Consider the following 6695-nt stretch of genomic DNA (forward strand, 5'->3'; position numbering starts at 1 on the left):
GCGAACTCCAATCCAGCAGAGCTTCATGGGAAAGTTCTGTCAGCACGACGGCGTGATGACGGTGATGATGTTGCTACCGACGCAGGGCTTCTCCTAAGCACCGCAACGATATGATCGAGGTGGATTATGGTGGAGGGGGCACGCACACGGCTAAGGGATCAATGATCAACTTGTTGTGTCTATGGGGTGCCCCCCTCCGTATATAAAGGGGGGAGGAGGAGGGGGGCGACCAAGGGGAGGAGGCGCGCCCAAGGGGGGGCAACCCTACTCCAAGTAGGTTTTGCCCCCCTTTCCTATTCCAACTAGGAGAAGGGGAAAGGAGGAGGTGGAGAGAAGGAAGGAGAAGGGGGGCCGCCGCCCCCTTCCCTTTCGCAATTCGGATTGGGGCAAGGGGGCCGCGCGCCACCTCCTGCCGCCTCTCCTCTTCCACCACTTGGGCCCATGAGGCCCAATAACCCCCGGGGGGTTCCGGTAACCCCTCGGTACTCCGGTATATACCCGATAACCCCCGGAACCATTCCGGTGTCTGAATATAGTTGTCCAATATATCAATCTTCATGTCTCGACCATTCCGAGACTCCTCGTCATGTCCGTGATCACATCTGGGACTCCGAACTACCTTAGGTACATCAAAACACATAAACTCATAATATAACCATCATCGAACTTTAAGCATGCGGACCCTACGGGTTCGAGAACTATGTAGACATGACCGAGACACGTCTCCGGTCAATAACCAATAGCGGAACCTGGATGCTCATATTGGATCCTACATATTCTATGAAGATCTTTATCGGTCAAACCGCATAACAACATACGTTGTTCACTTTGTCATCGGTATGTTACTTGCTCGAGATTTGATCGTCGGTATCTCAATACCTAGTTCAATCTCGTTACCGGCAGGTCTCTTTACTCGTTCCGTAATACATCATCCCGCAACTAACTCATTATTTACAATGCTTGCAAGGCTTGAGTGATGTGTATTATCGAGTGGGCCCAGAGATACCTCTCCGGCAATCAGAGTGAGAAATCCTAATCTTGAAATACGCCAACCCAACAAGTACCTTTGGAGACACCTGTAGAGCACCTTTATAATCACCCAGTTACGTTGTGACGTTTGGTAGCACACAAAGTGTTGCTCCGGTAAACGGGAGTTGCATAATCTCATAGTCACAGGAACATGTATAAGTCATGAAGAAAGCAATAGCAACAAGCTAAACGATCAAGTGCTAAGCTAACGGAATGGGTCAAGTCAATCACATTATTCTCCTAATGATGTGATCCCGTTAATCAAATGACAACTCATGTCTATGGTTAGGAAACTTAACCATATTTGATTACGAGCTAGTCAAGTAGAGGCATACTAGTGACACTATGTTTGTCTATGTATTCACACATGTATTATGTTTCCGGTTAATACAATTCTAGCATGAATAATAAACATTTATCATGAAATAAGAAAATAAATAATAACTTTATTATTGCCTCTAGGGCATATTTCCTTCACTTCCTTGACCTTCCACCTAGATGGGAGAAGGGTTTCCCCTCTGGTCCATGGCCTCCATGGCATGGGAGGGGCGAGAGCCCCTCCGAGATTGGATCTGTCTCTCTGTCTCTCTCTGTTTCTTTGTTTCATATTGTGTCTTTTCACCATTTCTTAAATTCCCGGAGATCCGTAACTCCGATTGGGATGAATTTTGGACATGATTTTTATCCGGATATTAGCTTTCTTGCGGCCAAAGAAGGGAACCAACTGCCTTACGGGGTGGGCACGAGGGCCCAGGGCGACCCCTGCCTCGTGGCCCCCTCAGGCATCGTCTTGCGTTGATTCTTCTTCCCAAAAATCACATATCTTCCAAAAAAATCTCCGTCAGTTTTTATCCCGTTTGGACTCCGTTTGATATGGATTTTTTGCGAAACAAAAAACATGCAACAAACAGGAACCGACACTGGGAACTGGGTCAATATGTTAGTCCTAAAAATAGTATGAAAAATTGCCAAAAGTATATGAAAGTTGTATAATACTGGCATGGAACAATCAAAAATTATAGACACGACGGAGACGTATCAGCAATTGCCCGGGCGACGACGATGACGGCAAGCTCGACTTCGTCATGCTGGACGGTGCAAGTGACGACGAGTAGATTGGTTGTTTTAAACAAGTTTTAGTTCAAATTTCATTCCAATCTTTGTAGAAAATCCTAAAACATGAATTATGTTCAAATTTGTCCATTTGACTTTTTTGGAAAAAAATAGAAAATGGCCGCAGGTACCGTCCAATTCTCATTTGAAATCTCTATATGAAAAAAAAATGCCCGCCAAGCTAGCAGAAAGTTATAATTTGTGTAAAAACAGCCCACCCGAGCTGTCGGGCCCTACTAGTCCCGTTCGGTATCATGCCTAAACAGGCGACAAGGGATGACCTTTCTAACTGGGCAACGCAGAGACATGTCCACAGGGGACGTTTGTAAGACATCACGTTTTTTTAGAGGAGCTCGACGTTTCGGGGCTCGCCTGACTATTTAAGTCGGTCGACGGACCCCTCGCGCTGCGAGGTGGTACTAAAGTACTGGGCGTTTCGTGTGGGGTTGGGGGATAGGAGACGTGGACGACGGGCGCTGGGCTGGCCTGTTAAGCGCGTTAGGCGCTGGCTTTGGGCCGCCCTAGTGTCGGTACAACACTTAACGCGACACACCGCACCCATGTCGAACACACCGTCTTAGCTGAGCTGGTCCAAGCGAGTCATATACATTGCATCGGTGTGGTTTGAAACCCCGCTCGCACAAGCGAGGATGCACGCCCAATTTTTTGCTTAACTAATGGAGCCGTTATGTCAAATGACACAGAGATTGTTGAATTCATGTGCACATTGGAAAGAAAATGCATGGTTTAATTGGTTTAGTTGTGGGCAAGCACATATGATAACAAATTTAACGCCCGTTGCACCAAATGGCACATAGTCCTATTTAAAAGCACGAGTGCTTTGAAAATATTTGTTTGTGTTGATAAAATTAGGTTTTAGCAACCACTTAGGATGCCAAATGCCACAAGTCATATTTCAAACCTGAAGTGTTTGAAAATGTTTGTCTTTTTCAACAAAATTTGGTTTTATGAACCACTGAAGTACCAATTCAAACCCTTTAAAACCCCCTTAGATGCCAAATGATGCAAAGTCCCAATTTAGACCAAGAGTTATCTAACATATTTTACATTTATCCTTTAGATATAAGTGTTAGATACAATTTCACTGCACATAGAAATTTTCAAGCTTAAAAACAACGATATATTCAAAAGAAATAACTTGATATATAGGAAATTATGCCTATTGCTAAACCACGACTTGACAACATTAATGTAAACACATATGACCAAGTCATATTTTCATAAAACAAAATCAAGTAACTTGATAGGAAATTATGCCTATTGCTAAACCACAACTTGACAACATTAATGTAAATATATATATAGGGTCGCGCTATTCGTCATCCTGGGTGAGGAATAGTTATTCTTCACCCACCTCTATTTTACCATCAATGCACCGTAATTTTACGTTCCATAAGTTTTGTCTTATTTCCGACGCAAAAAGGGATCGTAAGAAAATATATAATCGACGTAAAAAATATTTTATATTATGTAAAATTACAAATGTAAAAACATAGTCTAAAATACACATAAACTGCAAATTTTCTTGTCTTATGACCTATATTTTTATTTTTCTTATGTCAAATTTTACGTAGTGAATCAATAAGAATGTAACTATTTGAATTCGAAACGTAATTTAATTATGAAATGATCGTAAAATTACCTCGGGTGAAGAATAACCTATTCTGCACCCTGGGTGACCAAGTCATACTTTCATAATACAAAATCAAGTAAAATGGATCCATAAAAAGTTTTAGCTTCAGAGCATGATCCTTTCTTTTTGACACGTCAACGGCGGGCTCACGCTTGCCTGAACTTTATTACCAAGTGAAGAAGCCATTACAAGAGTTCAGAATTACATAAGGGGAGTGGAGGGATGAAGGGGAAGATTATAAGTTAAGGTACAGAAACTATAATCTCTCAGCAAGGTGGGTCAACATAGAGGACCAAGCATTGAGCAGAGTTCGTTTTGGAATAATTTTGCAGTGATGCGGCCAAAGGTGGAGGTCGTCTGCAGCCGCCCCGGTGATGGAGTGAAGGCCTTGGTGCTCGGCTCGAAATACCATTGTATTGCGTCATTTCCAGATGTTCAATAGAATGGCCATGAGCACCATGGAGCGGGTTTTATTTGTCAGCTGGCCATCCCAGGCGTGAACCAGCCGGCCATTCGTCTGCAGAATACTGATCTATCTTTATCTACATATCCTTTTTCTTCTCCGAACTCGAGTGTGATGCCTTTCTCCTATTCATGCCTCTTGACCGACAATTTTCGAACCATTATATTTAGCTTTTCATTCCATGAGAAATCTGTAATGGGTCTTCACCCATGTCGTTACCAAGTTTATGAGGGAAAGAAAGCGTTGTAACTGGATTGTTGCTTGTTCAGTTTCAAGTTAGCATTTCTAGACTGTTATGGTAATTAAAGCTCGTATATTGTTTTCAAAAGCCAAGCTAAGAATGAAGTACACAGTACTATAACTGGGAAAGTAGGAAAATCATATCATATACTTTGACACATATTGTAGAAAGATAAGAGTGAACATTCATTTCTGTTGAGCCTGCTATTTATCTACGGAGGAGCATGGATAAGAAAAGACAGAAATTTAGAAAACGTATGCAAATTCACATATACTTTTCCTAAAATCCCATGGTAATGTGTTGGTCCACGGTGTATTCTCACATTACAGGGAATATGAAATTCATACAAAAAGAAAACATGGGACATAGATGGGGACTGTCTTTAAGGCAAAGAAAGTAACTAATCAAGAAAGAAGCTTGCACATTCCATTTTCCGGGAGTAAACATTGCAAAGTCCCAGCTATTAAAGTTCCCATCTACTCCCTCCGTTCCTAAATATAAGTCTTTTTAGACATCTCAAATAGACTACAACATACGGATGTATAGACATATTTTAGAGTGTAGATTCACTCATTTTACTCCGTATGTAGTCACTTGTTGAAACCTCTAGAAAGACTTATATTTGGGAACTGAGGGGGTCTCTACTTCTAATGAAGCAGTTGGTAGTCTCGCTTTCAGGTTTTTTTTCGTCCCACCACTTTCGTCCGGGTTTTTTCGTAGTTTAACCGTCGTAGATTTTTTTCGTCGCCTCCCCCACTTCATCGGTTTATTTTCACTTCACCCTCTCACACAACGAAAAAAACTGAATGGATGAGAACTTTCCATACTGACGCAAATTATTTAGTAATGTCTTTATGTAAAAGAATCAATCACAATCAATCTCTAAAGATCAAATCTAAATTAATTAATCTTCATAACGTTTGTTTCCTTCCGAATCACGTCCATAACTTTCCTTCCTTGTTTGGGCAGAAATTGTTTGGTAGCAGAGATTAGGAAGCTTCCTATGAGTGTAGTAATAGAAAGTATTCTTTTTCTTGATGATTCGTTTCCATGCATGATGATAGTAAATTAGGCCAACATTCACCACTATATCAATCTCTAAAGATCAAATCTAAATTAATTAATCTTCATAACGTTTGTTTCCTTCCGAATCACGTCCATAACTTTCCTTCCTTGTTTGGGCAGAAATTGTTTGGTAGCAGAGATTAGGAAGCTTCCTATGAGTGTAGTAATAGAAAGTATTCTTTTTCTTGATGATTCGTTTCCATGCATGATGATAGTAAATTAGGCCAACATTCACCACTATTTATCAACGTCATCAATCGTATCCATTCCTACCAGTTTTAAGGGAATCTGCTCGCTATGTCTTTTTTAAGGGGATCCACTCGCTAAGTCGTCGTCGCACATTATTTTCACAAGCAATTCCCCTAAAAAAGGCGTGGGTATTGGTAGTTGAACGCCCGCTAGGTTTTCCGCCTGTCCCATCCTCGCGCTGTGCCGCCGCCACCCGCCGAATTTCCAGCCGCCCGAGCCCGTTAACTTCGCCAGCCATCGGGTCGACTGCCCCCGCCCCAAACCCCCATCCCCAAGCACTAGCTATCGCCGCGTTGCCTCCCCAAGCTCCACGCCACCGGGAACGAATCAAGCGCCGTCCCGACACCGCCGTCGCCGGCCCAGCACCTCCAGCCTTGCATGGACAGCTTCAATGTGCAGTCTCCCTTGCTGCCTCACCTTCTGCCAGCGCATGCAGCAGCGGGGTTGGACGCGTGCGTGCTTGCTAGCTTGCTCTCCGTGCGTACGTACTTGCTCTGCATGCGTCGCACCGGCCAATGCGCATGATGCGTGTGTGCCTGCTTTTCTGTATGTGTATGCCAGCGTGATGCGTGTGTGTGTTGCTGTGTGTGTATGATATAGATGGCCCGAGTGTGTGCATGCTGTGCTCTGCTCTCTGCTAATCTATGTGTTGATGCTCCTGCTATATGTTCATGCCATACAAATGAAATTTCTGTTAATCTTCTGACATGTTGAGTTGGTTCTCTCTGTCTTCTGAGGGGATGAATGCAAAGCAGTCTATTAAGCCAGGCACTATTGCTGAGCTAAATTGACAAAAAAATATTGGTAGCCATAGTTGTAGTTTAAGTAGTAGCGAGTTGCCTGATATGTATAAAGAGCCCGTTGCAACTGAGCCCGTTGCT

This window comes from Triticum urartu, chromosome 7, assembly GCF_003073215.2.
Source record: "Triticum urartu cultivar G1812 chromosome 7, Tu2.1, whole genome shotgun sequence".
Classification (NCBI taxonomy): Eukaryota; Viridiplantae; Streptophyta; class Magnoliopsida; order Poales; family Poaceae; genus Triticum; species Triticum urartu.